Below are 22,690 nucleotides of genomic sequence, written 5' to 3'. Positions count from 1 at the left end.
TTCTCTCTTGCAAGTGAGACTATGCATCGTTCCTCCTCCAGTCTGGGAGGGCGTTGTTTCGTCTCTCCCGCAAGAGAGCGATGCGTCAATCCATACAGACACCTTGGGCCCGGGCAGGCTTTGCGTTGATTTTCAGTGCCTAGTGATGTTGCCTTGAAAACCCAATCGCACTGTATCACAAAACTGCACTGTGTGGGGTTTGCATCGTTATCAGCCTCCGTTAGTGGGTGTTGCATGTCGTTTCTCCAGCTGTGTTACATCGATCTTCCAACCACGATGCAGGTGGAAGGTTGATTTTAGCCACGAAGCCGGCGGCGTGTCGTTTATCAGCCAAGTCACGGAAGGTGTGCCGCAAATTTCCCAGTACGGCGATCTGTGCATGGATTTTCTGTTCTTGTCTACCAACTTCACCTTTCAAGGGCTCAGGATCTGGATAGGGCACCACTTGGCATGGCAGGAGTCTCAGCAGAGAGTCCAGGTGCTGGCAGGGGAAGTCTCTGATGGCCCTGAGACTTCAGCAACAGGAGGCAAGCTCAGTTCAAACCCTTGGAGTTTCCTCTCAAGCAGGAATGCACAACAAAGTACAGTTTTTGTCCCCTTTCACAGGCTGAAGCAGCAACTGCAGGATAGTCCAACAAAGCAAAGTCACAGTTAGGGGTAGCATTTTTTCCTCACCTCTTCAGCTCTTCTCCTTGACAGAGGTTCCTGTTAATTCCAGAAGTGATCTAATTTTTAGAGCTTTTGGGTGGTCTTCTTATACTCTTTTCTTCACTTGAAGTCAGCCTACTTCAAAGAGAAGTCTCAGTTGTTTTCAAGATCCTGCCTTGCCCAGGCTAGGCCCAGACACACACCAGTGGGTTGGAGACTGCATTGTGTGAGGGCAGGCACAGCCCTTTCAGGTGTAAGTGACCACTCCTCCCCTCCTTCCTAGCATCAGGATATGCAGTCTACACCCCAGCTCCCTCTGTGTCACTGTCTAGAGAGGTTTCAAAGAGCCCAAATGTCAAACTGGCCCAGAGAGGGAATACACAAACAGGCAGAGTCACAGAATGGTCTAAACAAGAAAATGCCTACTTTCTAGAAGTGGCATTTTCAAACACAAAATCTAAAAACCAACTTCACTAAAAGATGTAATTTTAAACTGTGAGCTCAGAGACCCTAAACTCCAAATTTATATCTGCTCCCAAAGGAAATCTGTACTTTAATAATATTTAAAGGAAGCCAAAGTGTTAACCTATGAGAGAGGTAGGCCTAGCAACAGTGAAAAATGAATTTGGCAGTATTTCCCTCCCAGCACACGTAAAACACATAAGTACATGTCCCACCTTTGCCAAACACTGCACCCTGCCCATGGGGCTGCCTATGGCCTACCGTAAGGGTGCCTTACATGTATAAAAAGGGAAGGTTTTGGCCTGGCAAGTGGGTACACTTGCCAAGTCGAATTGACAGTTTAAAACTGCACACACAGACACTGCAGTGGTAGGTCTGAGCCATGTTTACAGGGCTACAAATGTAGGTGTCACAATCATTGCTCTAGGCCCACTAGTATCATATGATTTACAGGCTCAGGGCACCTCTAATGCACTGTATTAGGGACTTATCAGTAATTCAAATATGCCAATCATGAAGGCCATTTTACACATGCATTTTACATAGGAGCACTTGCACTTTAGCACTGGATAACAGTGGTAAAACTGCCTAGAGTAACAAAAACAACAGAGTCCAGCACACACATCAACAGCCTGGGAAACAGAGGCAAAAGGTTAGGAGAGACCACACCAAGGATGCCAAGTTTAAAAGATTTGTATTGTGTTTTGTGTTTTGCTTATTTACTGTTTTGTGATTTTTAAATTCTTTACATACTTGTTGTTGGACCTGACAGCCTTAGGGTGGTCACCCCTAACTTTTTGCCTCCCTCCCTCCACTTTTGAGATATTGCTTTTGCTGGTTTTTACACTCTGTGCACTTTACCAAGGCTAACCAGTGCTAAAGTGCATATGGTCTCTCTCTTTAAACATGATAACATTGGATCATACCCAATTGGGCTATTTAATTTGCTTAGAAGTCCCTAGAAGAGTGCACTATATGTGCCCAGGACCTGTAGATTAAATGCTACTGGTGGGCCTGCAGCACTGATTGTGCCACCCACTTCAGTAGCCCCTTAACCTTGTCTCAGGCCTGCCATTGCAAGACTTGTGTGAGCAATTTCACAGCCGATTCAACTTGGCATTTAAAAGTACTTGCCAAGCCTAAAACTCCCCTTTTTCCACATATAAGTCACCACTATGGTGTGCTCTGGGTAATCCCTAGGCCAGGGTGCTGTGTAGGCAAAAGGCAGGACATGTACCTATGCAGTTTACATGTACTGGCAGTGTAAACCTCCTAAATTTGTTTGTACACTGCTGTGTGTGGTCTGTTCCCTTTATAGACTAACACTTGGGCTGCCCTCATACATTGTTTGAGTGGTAGCTGCTGATCTGAAAGGAGTAGGAAGGTCATATTTAGTATGGCCAGAACAGTAATACAAAATCCTGCTGACTGATGAAGTTGGATTTAAAATTACCATTTTAGAAATGCCAAATCTTTCTGTGCCTTACAATCAAATCAAATCAAATCATTAACATTTATAAAGCGCGCTACTCACCCGTGCGGGTCTCAAGGCGCTAGGGGAAAGGGGGGGTTACTGCTGCTCGAATAGCCAGGTTTTTAGGAGTCTCCGGAAAGCGGAGTGGTCCTGGGTGGTCCTGAGGCTGGTGGGGAGGGAGTTCCAGGTCTTGGCCGCGAGGAAGGAGAAAGATCTCCCACCTGCCGTGGAGCGGCAGATGCGAGGGACGGCAGCGAGTGCGAGACCAGAGGAACGGAGGAGGCGGGTGGGGACATAGAAGCTGAGGCGTCAGTTGAGGTATTCCGGTCCCTTGTTGTGGAGGGCTTTGTGTGCGTAGGTGAGAAGTCGAAAGGTGATCCTTTTGCTGACTGGGAGCCAATGCAGGTGTCTCAGGTGTGCGGAGAAGTGGCTATTGCGGGGTACGTCGAGGATGAGGCGTGCCGATGCGTTTTGAATGCATTTCAGGCGATTTTGGAGTTTGGCTGTGGTCCCGGCGTAGAGGGTGTTGCCGTAGTCCAGGCGGCTTGTGACGAGGGTGTGGGTCACGGTTTTTCTAGTGTCGGCGGGGATCCAGCGGAAGATCTTGCGGAGCATGCGGAGGGTGAGGAAGCAGGCGGAGGACACAGCGTTGACTTGCTTGGTCATGGTGAGAAGAGGGTCCAAGATGAAGCCGAGGTTGCGGGCGTGGTTTGTGGGGGTCGGTGCGGTGCCGAGGGCCGTGGGCCACCAGGAGTTGTCCCAGGCGGACGGGGTGTTGCCGAGGATGAGGACTTCCGTTTTTTCAGAGTTCAGCTTTAGGCGGCTGAGCCTCATCCAATCTGCGACGTCCTTCATACCCTCTTGTAGGTTGGTCTTGGCGCTGGCGGGGTCCTTGGTGAGGGAGAGTATAAGTTGGGTGTCGTCAGCGTAGGAGGTGATGATGATGTCGTGTTTGCGAATGATGTTGGCGAGGGGGCTCATGTAAACATTGAAGAGTGTCGGGCTGAGCGATGAGCCTTGAGGTACGCCGCAGATGATCTCGGTGGGTTCTGAGCGAAACGGAGGGAGGTAAACTCTTTGGGAACGGTTTGAGAGGAAGGAGGCGATCCAGTCCAGGGCCTGGCCTTGGATCCCAGTGGAGCGGAGGCGGGTGATTAGGGTGCGGTGACAGACGGTGTCGAAGGCAGCCGAGAGGTCGAGGAGAATGAGGGCGACTGTTTCACCGTTGTCCATCAGGGTTCTGATGTCATCAGTGACTGAGATGAGGGCGGTTTCCGTGCTGTGGTTGGTTCGGAATCCGGTTTGTGAAGGGTCGAGCAGGTTGTTGTTTTCCAGGAAGGTGGTCAGCTGTTTGTTGACGGTCTTCTCTATTACCTTGGCTGGGAAAGGCAGAAGAGAGATGGGGCGGAAGTTTTTCAGGTCGCTCGGGTCAGCCGTAGGTTTCTTTAGTAGGGCGTTGACTTCGGCGTGTTTCTAGCATTTGGGGAAGGTAGCAGAAGAAAAAGAAGAGTTGATGACGGTCTGTAGGTGCGGGGCGATGATGTCGTCGGCTTTGTTAAAGATGAAGTGAGGGCAGGGGTCCGAAGGGGCGCCGGAGTGGATAGAGTTCATGATGGATTTGGTTTCTTCAGTGTTGATGTGGGTCCAGTTGTTGAGGGTGATGGCCGGGGGTGCGGGTTCGGTGGTGTTATGTTGGGTCTGGTGTCCGAAGCTGTTGTGGAGGTCGCTGATCTTGCGATGGAAGAAAGTGGCGAGGGATTCGCACAAATCCTGTGAGGGCATGACGGCGTTGGCGATGGCGTTGGTGTTGGAGAACTCCTTGACGATGCTGAAGAGTTCTTTGCTGTTGTGGCTGTTTTTGTCCAGTCTGTCGTGAAAAAGGTATTTTTAGCAGCGCGGATCAGGCGGTGGTGTTGGCGGGTAGCGTTCTTGAGGGCGGTCATGTTGTCAGCGGTGTGGTCCTTGCGCCAGGCCTTCTCGAGGGCGCGACAAGTTTTCTTTGATTCTTTGAGGGTGTCAGAGAACCAGAGAGGTTTTTTGGTGTTGGTCTGTCGATGCGTGCGTTTGAGGGGAGCAAGGTTGTCTGCGCAGTTGGAGATCCAGTTTGTGAGGCTGAGGGCTGCGTCGTTGGGGTTGGTGGTGAGGGTGGGTTGGTTGGCGGTGAGTGCTGAGAAGAGTTGCTCTTCGGGGATCTTGTTCCACTGTCGATGAGGGATGGGTTGAGTCCGGAGGTGGCGGGTCTCGCGTCGGAATGTGAAGTGGACACAGCTGTGGTCAGTCCAGTGTAGAGCGGAGGTGTGGCTGAAGAAGACGTGTTTGCTGGCGGAGAAGATAGGGTCAAGCGTGTGTCCGGCGATGTGGGTGGCGGTGTTCACCAGTTGTTTGAGGCCGAGGTTGTCGAGGTTGTCGAGCAGGGTGGCGGTGTTGGGGTCGTGGTTTTGTTCCAGATGGAAGTTGAGGTCGCCTAGGAGGATGTAGTCCGGTGAGGCGAGGGCGTGCGGGGAGATGAAGTCGGCGATGGCGTCGCTGAAGGGGGCGCGCGGTCCGGGAGGACGGTAGACGAGGGATCCTCTGAGGGTGGTCCTCGGGTCGGTGCGAATCTGAAAATGCAGGTGTTCAGCGGCGAGGGGGGTGTCTTCGGTGCAGGTGGTGACGCTGATGGGGTCTTTTAAGACGATGGCGATACCTCCTCCTACTTGGTTGGTGCGGTCTTTTCTGGAGATCTTGTAGCCTTCGGGGATGGCGGTGGCGATGTCTGGAGCAGAGGAGGCGTTCATCCAGGTCTCCGTGATGAAGGCGACGTCCGGTGCTGTGGAGTCCGGGAGGTCCCAGACTTCAACGGCGTGCTTGTGGACGGATCGAACGTTGACCAGGATGCACTTGAGGTGGTTCTCTGCGCGTGGGATTGTGGTCGTGGTGGTAGCGTGGTGGAAGATGCTTTTGCAGGAGTTGCAGGCGAAGGGTCCATGGGTGCGTTTGGGGTGAGCTTGGAATCAGGTGTTGGAGCGTCCTGGGTTGAGGGCGAGGAGGGTCGTGGGGTCGTAGCGGATCAGCGGGGTTTGGGAGAGCTGGGGACCAGGGGTTGTGACGCTGGGCGCGGGCCAGGCGCGGACGGGCGCAGACGGGCATACCTCTGGCGCACCAGCGGCGCGGTCGCGCAGCGGCCGCCATATGAGGTAGGGGAGGGGAGGGGTCATCTGGGGGCGAATGGGAGCTGGGGGGTGGGGCGAGCAGGAGGTCGCGGCGGGAAAGCGCGAGGGAGGGGGGAAAGGTAGAGTGAGAAGAGCTGGGGGAGGGGGGGTTTAAGGGTGGAGGGGGGAGAGTGTTAGGAGGTTTGGGAGGTTAGGAAGAGAGATAGGAGTTGGGTTTTGAAGATAGGGGAGGGGGGGTTGTAGAGGTGGGTGAGGGTGAGAGGTAGAGTGAGAGGATAGGAAGAATTGGTAATTGAGGGGGTGTTAGATAGTGAGATAGAGAGATAGAGAGATAGGTGGATAGGAGGAGAGAGGGAGGTAGATAGCGAATGGGTTAGATAGGGGTGATAGAGAGGGGGAGGCGAGTGAGGGAGGGGGATGAGGCGGGAGCAAGAGGGCAGGTGCGGGGAGAAGAAGACGGAGGGGGCAGAGGAGCCGAAGACAGAAGAACAGAAGACAAAAGAACAGAAGACAGAAGAACAGAAGACCGGAAGAGCAGAAGAACAGAAGAACAGAAGACCGGAAGAACAGAAGAACAGAAGAACAGAAGAACCGAAGAACAGGAGTCAAGAAGAACTCAGAAGAGCGGAAGTTCACAGAAGAGCAGAAGATCACAGATGAAGATACGAAGAACAGAAGGCAGAAGACAGGCAGAAGACCTCAGAAGAAGATGAAGAAGAAGAGAGGCGACAGGAGAGGCAGAGAAGCACACAGAAGAAGAGAGAAGACGGGAGAAGAAGAGTACAGAAGAAGATTACAGGCGAGGAGCGAGGAGGAAGAACAGAGAAGAAGAAAAGAAGAAAAGAAGCAGGAGCAGGAGAGAGGGTGAGTAGCGCGGGGCAGGGCGAGGGGTTGGGAGGTGAGGGGTACTTACTGCGAGGTGGGTCTCAGGAACTCAGGAACCTGGAGGAGCTGGAGGAGCTGCAGCGGCAGGGGGAGCGACCTACCCTTGGGTCAAGGGTCGCTACCACTGTCGCGCAGCGGCCGCCATATGAGGTTGGAGGGGGGGAGGGGTCAGCTGGGGACGAATGGGAGCTGGGGGGGCGGGGCGAGCATGAGGTCGCGGCGGGAAAGCACGAGGGAGGGGGGACAGGTAGAGTGAGAAGAGCTGGGGGAGGGGGGTTTAAGGGTGGAGAGGGGAGAGTGTTAGGAGGTTTGGGAGGTTAGGAAGAGAGATAGGAGTTGGGTTTTGAAGATAGGGGAGGGGGGGTTGTAGAGGTGGGTGAGGGTGAGAGGTAGAGTGAGAGGATAGGAAGAATAGGTAATAGAGGGGGTGGCGGGAAGGGGGAGAGAGAAATAGATAGAGAAAATGGATAGATAGAGAAATCAATAGATAGATAGAGAGATAGATAGGTGGATAGGAGGAGTTGGGGAGTGAGGGAGTTAGATAGTGAGATAGAGAGATAGGTGGATAGGAGGAGAGAGGGAGTTAGATAGCGAATGGGTTAGATAGGGGTGATAGAGAGGGGGAGGTGAGTGAGGGAGGGGAATGAGGCAGGAGCAAGAGGGCAGGCGCGGGGAGAAGAAGACAGAGGGGGCAGAGGAGCCAAAGACAGAAGATAGAAGACAGAAGAACAGAAGACAGAATGAACAGAAGACAGAAGAACAGAAGACCGGAAGAGCAGAAGAACAGAAGAACAGAAGACCGGAAGAACAGAAGAACAGGTGAACCGAAGAACAGGAGTCCAGAAGAACTCAGAAGAGCGGAAGTTCACAGAAGAGCAGAAGATCACAGATGAAGATACGAAGAACAGAAGGCAGAAGACAGGCAGAAGACCTCAGAAGAAGATGAAGAAGAAGAGAGGCGACAGGAGAGGCAGAGAAGCACACAGAAGAAGAGAGAAGACGGGAGAAGAAGAGTACAGAAGAAGATTACAGGCGAGGAGCGAGGAGGAAGAACAGAGAAGAAGAAAAGAAGAAAAGAAGCAGGAGCAGGAGAGAGGGTGAGTAGCGCGGGGCAGGGCGAGGGGTTGGGAGGTGAGGGGTACTTACTGTGAGGTGGGTCTCAGGAACTCAGGAACCTGGAGGAGCTGGAGGAGCTGCAGCGGCAGGGGGAGCGACCTACCCTTGGGTCAAGGGTCGCTACCACTGTCGCGCAGCGGCCGCCATATGAGGTTGGAGGGGGGAGGGGTCAGCTGGGGACGAATGGGAGCTGGGGGGGCGGGGGCGAGCATGAGGTCGCGGCGGGAAAGCACGAGGGAGGGGGGACAGGTAGAGTGAGAAGAGCTGAGGGAGGGGGGTTTAAGGGTGGAGAGGGGAGAGTGTTAGGAGGTTTGGGAGGTTAGGAAGAGAGATAGGAGTTGGGTTTTGAAGATAGGGGAGGGGGGGTTGTAGAGGTGGGTGAGAGTGAGAGGTAGAGTGAGAGGATAGGAAGAATAGGTAATAGAGGGGGTGGCGGGAAGGGGGAGAGAGAAATAGATAGAGAAAATGGATAGATAGAGAAATCAATAGATAGATAGAGAGATAGATAGGTGGATAGGAGGAGTTGGGGAGTGAGGGAGTTAGATAGTGAGATAGAGAGATAGAGAGATAGGTGGATAGGAGGAGAGAGGGAGGTAGATAGCGAATGGGTTAGATAGGGGTGATAGAGAGGGGGAGGTGAGTGAGGGAGGGGAATGAGGCAGGAGCAAGAGGGCAGGCGCGGGGAGAAGAAGACGGAAGGGGCAGAGGCGCCGAAGACAGAAGATAGAAGACAGAAGAACAGAAGACAGAAGAACAGAAGACCGAAAGAACAGAAGAACAGAAGACCGGAAGAACAGAAGAACAGAAGAACAGGTGAACCGAAGAACAGGAGTCCAGAAGTACTCAGAAGAGCAGAAGATCACAGAAGAGCAGAAGATCACAGATGAAGATACGAAGAACAGAAGGCAGAAGACAGGCAGAAGACCTCAGAAGAAGATGAAGAAGAAGAGAGGCGACAGGAGAGGCAGAGAAGCACACAGAAGAAGAGAGAAGACGGGGAGAAGAAGAGTACAGAAGAAGATTACTGGCGAGGAGCGAGGAGGAAGAACAGAGAAGAAGAAAAGAAGAAAAGAAGCAGGAGAGAGGGTGAGTAGCGCGGGGCAGGGCGAGGGGTTGGGAGGTGGGGGGTACTTACTGTGAGGTGGGTCTCAGGAACTCAGGAACCTGGAGGAGCTGGAGGAGCTGCAGCGGCAGGGGGAGCGACCTACCCTTGGGTCAAGGGTCGCTACCACTGTCGCGCAGCGGCCGCCACATGAGGTAGGAGGGGGGGAAGGGTCAGCTGGGGGCGAATGGGAGCTGGGGGGGTGGGGGCGAGCAGGAGGTCGCTGCGGGAAAGCACGAGGGAGGGGGGGACAGGTAGAGTGAGAAGAGCTGGGGGAGGGGGGTTTAAGGGAGAGGGGGGAGAGTGTTAGGAGGTTTGGGAGGTTAGGAAGAGAGATAGGAGTTGGATTTTGAAGATAGGGGAGGGGGGGTTGTAGAGGTGGGTGAGGGTGAGAGGTAGGGTGAGAGGATAGGAAGAAAAGGTAATAGAGGGGGTGGCGGGAAGGGGGGGAGAGATAGAGAAATAGATAGAGAAAATGGATAGATAGAGAAATCGATAGATAGAGAAATAGATAGATAGAGAGATAGGTGGATAGGAGGAGGTGGGGAGTGAGGGAGTTAGTGAGATAGAGAGATAGAGAGATAGGTGGATAGGAGGAGAGAGGGAGGTAGATAGCGAATGGGTTAGATAGGGGTGATAGAGAGGGGGAGGCGAGTGAGGGAGGGGGATGAGGCAGGAGCAAGAGGGCAGGCGTGGGGAGAAGAGGACGGAGGGGGCAGAGGAGCCGAAGACAGAAGATAGAAGACAGAAGAACAGAAGACAGAAGAACAGAAGACCGGAAGAGCAGAAGAACAGAAGACCGGAAGAACAGAAGAACAGAAGAACAGGTGAACCGAAGAATAGGAGTCCAGAAGAACTCAGAAGAGCGGAAGTTCACAGAAGAGCAGAAGATCACAGATGAAGATACGAAGAACAGAAGGCAGAAGACAGGCAGAAGACCTCAGAAGAAGATGAAGAAGAAGAGAGGCGACAGGAGAGGCAGAGAAGCACACAGAAGAAGAGAGAAGACGGGGAGAAGAAGAGTACAGAAGAAGAGTACAGGCGAGGAGGAAGAACAGAGAAGAAGAAAAGAAGAAAAGAAGCAGGAGAGAGGGTGAGTAGCGCGGGGCAGGGCCAGGGGTTGGGAGGTGGGGGGTACTTACTGTGAGGTGGGCCTCAGGAACTCAGGAACCTGGAGGAGCTGGAGGAGCTGCAGCGGCAGGGGGAGCGACCTACCCTTGGGTCAAGGGTCGCTACCACTGTCGCGCAGCGGCCGCCATATGAGGTAGGAGGGGGGGAGGGGTCAGCTGGGGGCGAATGGGAACTGGGGGGGCGGGGGCGAGCAGGAGGTCGCGGCGGGAAAGCGCAAGGGAGGGGGGGACAGGTAGAGTGAGAAGAGCTGCGGGAGGGGGGTTTAAGGGTGGAGGGGGGAGAGTGTTAGGAGGTTTGGGAGGTTAGGAAGAGAGATAGGAGTTGGGTTTTGAAGATAGGGGAGGGGGGGTTGTAGGGGTGGGTGAGGGTGAGAGGTAGAGTGAGAGGATAGGAAGAATAGGTAATAGAGGGGGTGGCGGGAAGGGGGAGAGATAGAGAAATAGATAGAGAAAATGGATAGATAGAGAAATCGATAGATAGAGAAATAGATAGATAGAGAGATAGGTGGATAGGAGGAGGTGGGGAGTGAGGGAGTTAGATAGTGAGATAGAGAGATAGAGAGATAGGTGGACAGGAGGAGAGAGGGAGGTAGATAGCGAATGGGTTAGATAGGGGTGATAGAGAGGGGGAGGCGAGTGAGGGAGGGGGATGAGGCAGGAGCAAGAGGGCAGGCGCGGGGAGAAGAAGACGGAGGGGGCAGAGGAGCCAAAGACAGAAGATAGAAGACAGAAGAACAGAAGACAGAAGAACAGAAGACAGAAGAACAGGTGAACCGAAGAACAGGAGTCAAGAAGAACTCAGAAGAGCGGAAGTTCACAGAAGAGCAGAAGATCACAGATGAAGATACGAAGAACAGAAGGCAGAAGACAGGCAGAAGACCTCAGAAGAAGATGAAGAAGAAGAGAGGCGACAGGAGAGGCAGAGAAGCACACAGAAGAAGAGAGAAGACGGGGAGAAGAAGAGTACAGAAGAAGATTACAGGCGAGGAGGAAGAACAGAGAAGAAGAAAAGAAGCAGGAGCAGGAGAGAGGGTGAGTAGCGCAGGGCAGGGCGAGGGGTTGGGAGGTGGGGGGTACTTACTGTCAGGTGGGTCTCAGGAACTCAGGAACCTGGAGGAGCTGGAGGAGCTGCAGCGGCAGGGGGAGCGACCTACCCTTGGGTCAAGGGTCGCTACCATTGTCGCGCAGCGGCCGCCATATGAGGTAGGAGGGGGGGAGGGGTCAGCTGGGGGCGAATGGAAGCTGGGGGGGGCGAGCAGCAGGTCGCGGAGGGAAAGCGCGAGGGAGGGGGTGGACAGGTAGAGTGAGAAGAGCTGGGGGAGGGGGATTTAAGGGTGGAGGGGGGAGAGTGTTAGGAGGTTTGGGAGGTTAGGAAGAGAGATAGGAGTTGGGTTTTGAAGATAGGGGAGGGGGGGTTGTAGAGGTGGGTGAGGGTGAGAGGTAGAGTGAGAGGATAGGAAGAATTGGTAATAGAGGGGGTGGCGGGAAGGGGGGGAGGGATAGAGAAATAGATAGAGAAAATGGATAGATAGAGAAATCGATAGATAGAGAAATAGATAGATAGAGAGATAGGTGGATAGGAGGGGGTGGGGAGTGAGGGAGTTAGATAGTGAGATAGAGAGATAGAGAGATAGGTGGATAGGAGGAGAGAGGGAGGTAGATAGCGAATGGGTTAGATAGGGGTGATAGAGAGGGGGAGGCGAGTGAGGGAGGGGGATGAGGCAGGAGCAAGAGGGCAGGTGCGGGGAGAAGAAGACGGAGGGGGCAGAGGAGCCGAAGACAGAAGATAGAAGACAGAAGAACAGAAGACAGAAGAACAGAAGACAGAAGAACAGAAGACCGGAAGAGCAGAAGAACAGAAGAACAGAAGACCGGAAGAACAGAAGAACAGAAGAACAGGTGAACCGAAGAACAGGAGTCCAGAAGAACTCAGAAGAGCGGAAGTTCACAGAAGAGCAGAAGATCACAGATGAAGATACGAAGAACAGAAGGCAGAAGACAGGCAGAAGACCTCAGAAGAAGATGAAGAAGAAGAGAGGCGACAGGAGAGGCAGAGAAGCACACAGAAGAAGAGAGAAGACGGGGAGAAGAAGAATACAGAAGAAGATTACAGGCGAGGAGGAAGAACAGAGAAGAAGAAAAGAAGAAAAGAAGCAGGAGCAGGAGAGAGGGTGAGTAGCGCGGGGCAGGGCGAGGGGTTGGGAGGTGGGGGGTTCTTACTGTGAGGTGGGTCTCAGGAACTCAGGAACCTGGAGGAGCTGGAGGAGCTGCAGCAGCAGGAAGATCGACCTACCCTTGGGTCAAGGGTTGCTACCACTGTCGCGCAGCGGCCGCCATATGAGGTGGGGGGGAGGGGTCAGCTGGGGGCGAATGGGAGCTGGGGGGGCGGGGCGAGCAGGAGGTCGCGGCGGGAAAGCGCGAGGGAGGGGGGACAGGTAGAGTGAGAAGAGCTGGGGAGGGGGGTCTAAGGGTGGAGGGGGGAGAGTGTTAGGAGGTTTGGGAGGTTAGGAAGAGAGATAGGAGTTGGGTTTTGAAGATAGGGGAGGGGGGGTTGTAGAGGTGGGTGAGGGTGAGAGGTAGAGTGAGAGGATAGGAAGAATACGTAATAGAGGGGGTGGCGGGAAGGGGGGAGAGATAGAGAAATAGATAGAGAAAATGGATAGATAGAGAAATCGATAGATAGAGAAATAGATAGATCGAGAGATAGGTGGATAGGAGGAGGTGGGGAGTGAGGGAGTTAGATAGTGAGATAGAGAGATAGAGAGATAGGTGGATAGGAGGAGAGAGGGAGGTAGATAGCGAATGGGTTAGATATGGGTGATAGAGAGGGGGAGGCGAGTGAGGGAGGGGGATGAGGAAGGAGTAAGAGGGCAGGCGTGGGGAGAAGACGGAGGGGGCAGAGGAGCCGAAGACAGAAGATAGAAGACAGAAGAACAGAAGACAGAAGAACAGAAGACAGAAGATCAGAAGACCGGAAGAGCAGAAGAACAGAAGAACAGAAGTCCGGAAGAAGAGAAGAACAGGTGAACCGAAGAACAGGAGTCCAGAAGAACTCAGAAGAGCGGAAGTTCACAGAAGAGCAGAAGATCACAGATGAAGATACGAAGAACAGAAGGCAGAAGACAGGCAGAAGACCTCAGAAGAAGATGAAGAAGAAGAGAGGCGACAGGAGAGGCAGAGAAGCACACATAAGAAGAGAGAAGACGGGGAGAAGAAGAGTACAGAAGAAGATTACAGGCGAGGAGCGAGGAGGAAGAACAGAGAAGAAGAAAAGAAGAAAAGAAGCAGGAGCAGGACAGAGGGTGAGTAGCGCGGGGCAGGGCGAGGGGTTGGGAGGTGGGGGGTACTTACTGTGAAGTGGGTCTCAGGAACTCAGGAACCTGGAGGAGCTGGAGGAGCTGCAGCGGCAGGGGGAGCCACCTACCCTTGGGTCAAGGGTCGCTACCACTGTCGCGCAGCGGCCGCCATATGAGGTGGGGGGGAGGGGTCAGCTGGGGGCGAATGGGAGCTGGGGGGGCGGGGCGAGCAGGAGGTCGCGGCGGGAAAGCGCGAGGGAGGGGGGACAGGTAGAGTGAGAAGAGCTGGGGGAGGGGGGTTTAAGGGTGGAGGGGGGAGGGTGTTAGGAGGTTTGGGAGGTTAGGAAGAGAGATAGGAGTTGGGTTTTGAAGATAGGGGAGGGGGGTTGTAGAGGTGGGTGAGGGTGAGAGGTAGAGTGAGAGGATAGGAACAATAGGTAATAGAGGGGGTGGCGGGAAGGGGGGAGAGATAGAGAAATAGATAGAGAAAATGGATAGATAGAGAAATTGATAGAGAAATAGATAGATAGAGAGATAGGTGGATAGGAGGAGGTGGGGAGTGAGGGAGTTAGATAGTGAGATAGAGAGATAGGTGGATAGGAGGAGAGAGGGAGGTAGATAGCGAATGGGTTAGATAGGGGTGATAGAGAGGGGTGATAGAGAGGGGGAGGCGAGTGAGGGAGGGGATGAGGCAGGAGCAAGAGGGCAGGCGCGGGGAGAAGAAGACGGAGGGGGCAGAGGAGCCGAAGACAGAAGATAGAAGACAGAACAACAGAAGACAGAAGAACAGAAGACAGAAGAACAGAAGACCGGAAGAGCAGAAGAACAGAAGAACAGAAGACCGGAAGAACAGAAGAACAGAAGAACAGGTGAACCGTAGAACAGGAGTCCAGAAGAACTCAGAAGAGCGGAAGTTCACAGAAGAGCAGAAGATCACAGATGAAGATACGAAGAATAGAAGGCAGAAGACAGGCAGAAGACCTCAGAAGAAGATGAAGAAGAAGAGAGGCGACAGGAGAGGCAGAGAAGCACACAGAAGAAGAGAGAAGACGGGGAGAAGAAGAGTACAGATGAAGATTACAGGCGAGGAGCGAGGAGGAAGAACAGAGAAGAAGAAAAGAAGAAAAGAAGCAGGAGCAGGAGAGAGGGTGAGTAGCGCGGGGCAGGGCGAGGGGTTGGGAGGTGGGGGGTACTTACTGTGAGGTGGGTCTCAGGAACTCAGGAACCTGGAGGAGCTGGAGGAGCTGCAGCGGCAGGTGGAGCGACCTACCCTTGGGTCAAGGGTCGCTACCACTGTCGCGCAGCGGCTGCCATATGAGGTAGGAGGGGGGAGAGGGGTCAGCTGGGTGCAAATGGGAGCAGGGGGCGGGGGCGAGCAGGAGGTCACGGCGGGAAAGCGCGAGGGGGGGACAGGTAGAGTGAGAAGAGCTGGGGAGGGGGATTTAAGGGTGGAGGGGGGAGAGTGTTAGGAGGTTTGGGAGGTTAGGAAGAGAGATAGGAGTTGGGTTTTGAAGATAGGGGAGGGGGGTTGTAGAGGTGGGTGAGGGTGAGAGGTAGAGTGAGAGGATAGGAAGAATAGGTAATAGAGGGGGTGGCGGGAAGGGGGGAGAGATAGAGAAATAGATAAAGAAAATGGATAGATAGAGAATTCGATAGATAGAGAAATTGATAGATAGAGAGATAGGTGGATAGGAGGAGGTGGGGAGTGAGGGAGTTAGATAGTGAGATAGAGAGATAGGTGGATAGGAGGAGAGAGGGAGGTAGATAGCGAATGGGTTAGATAGGGGTGATAGAGAGGGGGAGGCGAGTGAGGGAGGGGGATGAGGCAGGAGCAAGAGGGCAGGCGCGGGGAGAAGAAGACGGAGGGGGCAGAGGAGCCAAAGACAGAAGATAGAAGACAGAAGAACAGAAGACAGAATGAACAGAAGACAGAAGAACAGAAGACCGGAAGAGCAGAAGAACAGAAGAACAGAAGAACAGAAGAACAGGTGAACCGAAGAACAGGAGTCCAGAAGAACTCAGAAGAGCGGAAGTTCACAGAAGAGCAGAAGATCACAGATGAAGATACGAAGAACAGAAGGCAGAAGACAGGCAGAAGACCTCAGAAGAAGATGAAGAAGAAGAGAGGCGACAGGAGAGGCAGAGAAGCACACAGAAGAAGAGAGAAGACGGGGAGAAGAAGAGTACAGAAGAAGATTACAGGCGAGGTGCGAGGAGGAAGAACAGAGAAGAAGAAAAGAAGAAAAGAAGCAGGAGCAGGAGAGAGGGTGAGTAGCGCGGGGCAGGGCGAGGGGTTGGGAGGTGGGGGGTACTTACTGTGAAGTGGGTCTCAAGAACTCAGGAACCTGGAGGAGCTGGAGGAGCTGCAGCGGCAGGGGGAGCGACCTACCCTTGGGTCAAGGGTCGCTACCACTGTCGCACAGCGGCCGCCATATGAGGTAGGAGGGAGGGAAGGGGTCAGCTGGGGGCGAATGGGAGCTGGGGGGGGCGGGGGCGAGCAGGAGGTCGCGGCGGGAAAGCGCGAGGGAGGGGGGGACAGGTAGAGTGAGAAGAGCTGGGGGAGGGGGGTTTAAGGGTGGAGGGGGGAGAGTGTTAGGAGGTTTGGGAGGTTAGGAAGAGAGATAGGAGTTGGGTTTTGAAGATAGGGGAGGGGGGGTTGTAGAGGTGGGTGAGGGTGAGAGGTAGAGTGAGAGGATAGGAAGAATAGGTAATAGAGGGGGTGGCGGGAAGGGGGGAGAGATAGAGAAATAGATAGAGAAAATGGATAGATAGAGAAATCGATAGATAGAGAAATAGATAGATAGAGAGATAGGTGGATAGGAGGAGGTGGGGAGTGAGGGAGTTAGATAGAGAGATAGAGAGATAGGTGGATAGGAGGAGAGAGGGAGTTAGATAGCGAATGGGTTAGATAGGGGTGATAGAGAGGGGTGATAGAGAGGGGGAGGCGAGTGAGGGAGGGGGATGAGGCAGGAGCAAGAGGGCAGGCGCGGGAAGAAGAAGACGGAGGGGCAGAGGAGCCGAAGACAGAAGATAGAAGACAGAAGAACAGAAGACAGAAGAACAGAAGACAGAAGAACAGAAGACCGGAAGAGCAGAAGAACAGAAGAACAGAAGACCGGAAGAACAGAAGAACAGAAGAACAGGTGAACCGTAGAACAGGAGTCCAGAAGAACTCAGAAGAGCGGAAGTTCACAGAAGAGCAGAAGATCACAGATGAAGATACGAAGAACAGAAGGCAGAAGACAGGCAGAAGACCTCAGAAGAAGATGAAGAAGAAGAGAGGCGACAGGAGAGGCAGAGAAGCACACAGAAGAAGAGAGACGACGGGGAGAAGAAGAGTACAGAAGAAGATTACAGGCGAGGAGCGAGGAGGAAGAACAGAGAAGAAGAAAAGAAGAAAAGAAGCAGGAGCGGGAGAGTGTGAGTAGTGCGGGGCAGGGCCAGGGGTTGGGAGGTGGGGGGTACTTACTGTGAGGTGGGTCTCAGGAACTCAGGAACCTGGAGGAGCTGGAGGAGCTGCAGCGGCAGGGGGAGCGACCTACCCTTGGGTCAAGGGTCGCTACCACTGTCGCGCAGCGGCCGCCATATGAGGTAGGAGGGGGAGAGGGGTCAGCTGGGGGCGAATGGGAGCTGGGGGGGCGGGGGCGAGCAGGAGGTCGCGGCGGGAAAGCGCTAGGGGGAGGACAGGTAGAGTGAGAAGAGCTGGGGGAGGGGGGCTTAAGGGTGGAGGGGGGAGAGTGTTAGGAGGTTTGGGAGGTTAGGAAGAGAGATAGGAGTTGGGTTTTGAAGATAGGGGAGGGGGGTTGTAGACGTGGGTGAGGGTGAGAGGTAGAGTGAGAGGATAGGAAGAATAGGTAATAGAGGGGGTGGCGGGAAGGGGGGAGAGATAGAGAAATAGATAGAGAAAATGGATAGATAGAGAATTCGATAGATAGAGAAATAGATAGATAGAGAGATAGGTGGATAGGAGGAGGTGGGGAGTGAGGGAGTTAGATAGTGAGATAGAGAGATAGGTGGATAGGAGGAGAGAAGAAGGTAGATAGCGAATGGGTTAGATAGGGGTGATAGAGAGGGGGAGGCGAGTGAGGGAGGGGGATGAGGCAGGAGCAAGAGGGCAGGCGCAGGGAGAAGAAGACGGAGGGGGCAGAGGAGCCGAAGACAGAAGATAGAAGACAGAAGAACAGAAGAGAGAAGAACAGAAGACAGAAGAACAGAAGACCGGAAGAGCAGAAAAACAGAAGAACAGAAGACCGGAAGAACAGAAGAACAGGTGAACCGAAGAACAGGAGTCCAGAAGAACTCAGAAGAGCGGAAGTTCACAGAAGAGCAGAAGATCACAGATGAAGATACGAAGAACAGAAGGCAGAAGACAGGCAGAAGACCTCAGAAGAAGATGAAGAAGAAGAGAGGCGACAGGAGAGGCAGAGAAGCACACAGAAGAAGAGAGAAGACGGGGAGAAGAAGAATACAGAAGAAGATTACAGGCGAGGAGGAAGAACAAAGAATAAGAAAAGAAGAAAAGAAGCAGGAGCAGGAGAGAGGGTGAGTAGCGCGGGGCAGGGCGTGGGGTTGGGAGGTGGGGGGTACTTACTGTGAAGTGGGTCTCAGGAACTCAGGAACCTGGAGGAGCTGGAGGAGCTGCAGCGGCAGGGGGAGCGACCTACCCTTGGGTCAAGGGTCGCTACCACTGTCGCGCAGCGGCCGCCATATGAGGTAGGAGGGGGGGGAGGGGTCAGCTGGGGGCGAATGGGAGCTGGGGGTGTGGGGGCGAGCATGAGGTCGCGGCAGGAAAGCGCGAGGGAGGGGGGGACAGGTAGAGTGAGAAGAGCTGGGGAAGGGGGGTTTAAGGGTGGAGGGGGAGAGTGTTAGGAGGTTTGGGAGGTTAGGAAGAGAGATAGGAGTTGGGTTTTGAAGATAGGGGAGGGGGGGTTGTAGAGGTGGGTGAGGGTGAGAGGTAGAGTGAGAGGATAGGAAGAATAGGTAATAGAGGGGGTGGCGGGAAGGGGGGGAGAGATAGAGAAATAGATAGAGAAAATGGATAGATAGAGAAATCGATAGATAGAGAAATAGATAGATAGAGAGATAGGTGGATAGGAGGAGATGGGGAGTGAGGGAGCTAGATAGTGAGATAGAGAGATAGAGAGATAGGTGGATAGGAGGAGAGAGGGAGGTAGATAGCGAATCGGTTAGAGAGGGGTGATAGAGAGGGGGAGGCGAGTGAGGGAGGGGGATGAGGCAGGAGCAAGAGGGCAGGCGCGGGGAGAAGAAGACGGAGGGGGCAGAGGAGCCGAAGACAGAAGATAGAAGACAGAAGAACAGAAGACAGAAGAACAGAAGACAGAAGAACAGAAGACCGGAAGAGCAGAAGAACAGAAGAACAGAAGACCGGAAGAACAGAACAACAGAAGAACAGGTGAACCGAAGAACAGGAGTCCAGAAGAACTCAGAAGAGCGGAAGTTCACAGAAGAGCAGAAGATCACAAATGAAGATACGAAGAACAGAAGGCAGAAGACAGGCAGAAGACCTCAGAAGAAGATGAAGAAGAAGAGAGGCGACAGGAGAGGCAGAGAAGCACACAGAAGAAGAGAGAAGACGGGGAGAAGAAGAGTACAGAAGAAGATTACAGGCGAGGAGCGAGGAGGAAGAACAGAGAAGAAGAAAAGAAGAAAAGAAGCAGGAGAGATGGTGAGTAGCGCGGGGCAGGGCGAGGGGTTGGGAGGTGGGGGGTACTTACTGTGAGGTGGGTCTCAGGAACTCAGGAACTTGGAGGAGCTGGAGGAGCTGCAGCGGCAGCGACCTACCCTTGACAATGCACGTCTGGCTGGGCTTAGTTGACAGCTCCCTTGTGCATTCACTCAGACACACCCCAAACACAGGATGCTCAGCCTCACTTGCGTATATCTGCATTTTGAATGGGTCTTCCTGGGCTGGGAGAGTGGAGGGCCTGACACTTACATGTCAAAGGACAGTAGTCTGCCCTCACACAAAGGACTGCAGGACCTGCATCTTACCAGATAAATATTACATATTTTTCTAAACACTGGGAGGTGTAGTATTGCGGTGTTTTGTGGTGTTATTGTATGATTCATTGCGTAAATACTTTACACATTGCCTTCTAAGTTAAGCCTAACTGCTCAGTGCCAAGCTACCAGAGGGTGAGCACAGGATAATTTGTATTGTGTGTGACTTACCCTGACTAGAGTGAGGGTCCTTGCTTGGACAGGGGGTAACCTGACTGCTAACCAAAGACTCAATTTCTAACACTTGACTCCTAAGTTAAGGCTTGTCCCTCATTGCCAAGCTAGAAATGGTTCATCTGGGTTTAATTTATTGAGATCTAACTGGGCCTAAGTAGGGGTTAGTAGCCTATTGGTAGGTGTAGGTACTTACCTGACCTTACTACTAGTCCACTTTCCAGCAAATTGGATAAGGAGAATGGGAGATATGAATTTTGAAAGAATTAATGTTCCTACAGCATAGAAACTAAAAGCGCCAATCTGGCCATCTGGTTGCACTAAACCAGCACAAAGTAAAATTTGAAGCCGACTGCAATGGAGCCCTGGTTGGCTTCAGCAAGCAGGAGCCTCGGGCAAAAATGGCCCTTTGGACTAAGTCTTTGTCTTGAAGATTTTTTTTCTGCGGGCCAAAGTCACCAATACGATCCGACCTCCCAGCAGCCCTCTTTATATGCGCATCGTAGGGGACCTCTGTGAAGAATTCTACCTTCGGACTTAGATGATTTTTCAGGATGGAAATCTTCATCAGGGCCAAAGCTGAATCTTGATCTGACGTCCTCGGAGCCCTCCCCGGATATACTACGTGTGAAGTCCCGGTGAACTTTTTACGTTTAGATTTTGTCACTTATTTGGAGCTTTTTCCTTCAGATGGAGCGCGACCCTCCACAGCAAGCCGATTTCAATGTGAGGCTCTTCTCATGGACATGGTACTGGCAGATTAGTTTTAACACATCTAGCTCTCTTTAGGTTAGAGATTAGGTTCATCGTGCTAGGATATTAGGGTTTATTTCACATCTATCTTACATCACATGTTATTGCAAGATGTCGGGGTCTTTATATTCATGACTCTCATTTCTACAGTTCTGTTTCTTGCATTGTTCATTATCCTAATCATTGCAGCCCATGCATTTTACAGTAGATTGCAGTCTTGTTAATAAAACCTATTGAAAACTTTACTGCATCTTCTTCATTGCCTGTGCATTACTGAGACTTGTTGCTCATGTGAGAAAAGGGGTAGTCTCCGTATAACCACGACTCCCCTGAGATGTCGCACTCTTGAGTCCATGCGTGAAGGCTGCCACAAATCACCTTTTACTATTTGGTTTTGTGGTGAGGTACTGCTCATAAGCCAGGAGGGTTGTGCCGACAGTTGCGACTTGTTGTAGGATTGGCCTAGTCACCTAGAAACAAAAGCGCTGTCATCCCTAAACCAACAGTCTTGCTAGAGCAAAATTCCAACTACAACAGGGTAGTTGGCAGTGCATGGTGAGGGCTCGAGTTATAGTTACTTTATAGTGTGAATTTAGTTACTTGAAATAACTCTAACTATAGCTACTGAATTTCTATGGTTTTGTGGAAGTAAATTCATAACCAAAAAATAACGGCCCTGTAACCTTTGTTTTTTTTCTAGTGAGTTTCCATAGTTTTTTAACATAAAGTAATTTTATTTACTATAGGTTAATCTAACCACTGCCACACACGACCTTCAGCTGTGCGTGTCTAGGGTTGCCTCCATGGAGGGGCCTGGCCTGCAGCTAGGCCTTCAGCCAACTGCGCTGGGGTTGGCAGCAGGGCTTGTCTCTCTGAGTGTCAGAATAAGTGTGAAAAGGTGTTTCTGGGTCTAAGAGGGTGTATCTGGGGTTTCATAGTGGGGTGGGGGGCCACATTTACATTTTAAATATTGATTTTGTGCTTCTCCAGTCCAAGCACTCTTAAACTATACTGCCTACAAGTGTGGATGGTGTGACTCCTACAATTTGTAGTCCTCTGCCTTATGTAACATTTCCTATTCCCTAATTTACACACCTATCATTGATTGTCTCTATGTAATGTGTGTGTGATGTAAAGTGCTCTGACATCCTACACTGGTATGGCTGGTGCTATAAAAATAATCAAATGCATATGAGAGAGAGTGGTTATGGAGACTTGATGGGCACTGTTAAAGGGTGACACTCAGGGAATATTTTTTTTTAAATGTGGAACTCAATCCCCATGCGCCTGGACTCACAGCATATATAATTTTAATGGGGAGGGGTTTTTGGCCCCAGGGCTTGGCCTTCATATATGGCAATTGTTTTTTGGGGGGGGATGTGCAGCCTCCTTCACCACGCCATCTCGGGCCTAGTAAATTCATCCCTTAGGCCCCAGACATGTCACCTTGATGCCCCCCCCGGGCACCCAGTCACCATTGATGGGGTCCCGAGGCGTGAGCCTGAATACTTTTGTGATCCCAGCTGGCCCCCTGTCCTCCTATGGGAACTGGCATTGCTGTCACAGACAGAGAGCTGCTAAACATTCAGCTCACTGTCTGTGAGAGCAATCATTTCCTCGGTTTCTCTGCCTTCATTTCTGTGAACAGGGAAACAGAGGAAACCTCGCTTCCTGCAGAAGGGAGCACTTTAGCAGCTTCTGCCTGCTGGAACCAGTGTTTGCTCTGACTCAGCAGAAGCTGTTAAAGCTCCCGCCAAGTCACAGGTATAAGCTATGTCCTGGGGTGGGCCCTGTGGGGTGCTAGTCCCCAGAGAATATTTGGCTGCCCTCGAACATTTGAATTTGTCCTAGGGAGGTAGTGGTCCCCGGGCCGGGGACCCATGGTGGACCCCCTTCATTATTTCAATTTAGCCTGGGGAGGTGGTGGTCCCCAGGGCTACGGGGGACCACGCAGCCCCCCGCATATTGTCCAAACAGTCCCCGGGGCATGAGGGCCCCCCTATTTTAAGTAAGTCATTTTGCCCCATTGAGGTGGTGGTCCCCAGGGCGTGGGGGAGATGCGTGTCCCCCCTGCATACTACTGAATTAAAGCCACAGGGAGATGGCGGTCCACAGGAAATAAATAAGCCTAGGATGGGACCCTGTGTGCCTCCCTCCTTTATGTTGTACATGCTCCAGTTGCTTCTTTTTAAAAAAATAAATTGCCGCTAATTTGCAATGTTGTACAGAATTCATGGCAACATTTATTTAAATGGATGCTTTCTTACCCTGGAGGGGTCCAATATATATATATACATACATATCTTACCTACTCAATGAAGGTAATTATAGGTAGCTATAGTCAGGAGAATTTTTTCCATAGACAGAGAATTTTTTGTTTTGCCAATAACTTTTGCTCCACTTGACGAATCTTTACATAATTTCCAAAACATATACTTTGCTTGGTTCAGCTGCTGAGTTGAAGGTTTCAGGGTAAT

The sequence above is a fragment of the Pleurodeles waltl genome, chromosome 1_2 (genome assembly GCF_031143425.1).
Source record: "Pleurodeles waltl isolate 20211129_DDA chromosome 1_2, aPleWal1.hap1.20221129, whole genome shotgun sequence".
NCBI classification, from domain to species: domain Eukaryota; kingdom Metazoa; phylum Chordata; class Amphibia; order Caudata; family Salamandridae; genus Pleurodeles; species Pleurodeles waltl.
Note: the sequence above shows the minus strand (reverse complement) of the source record.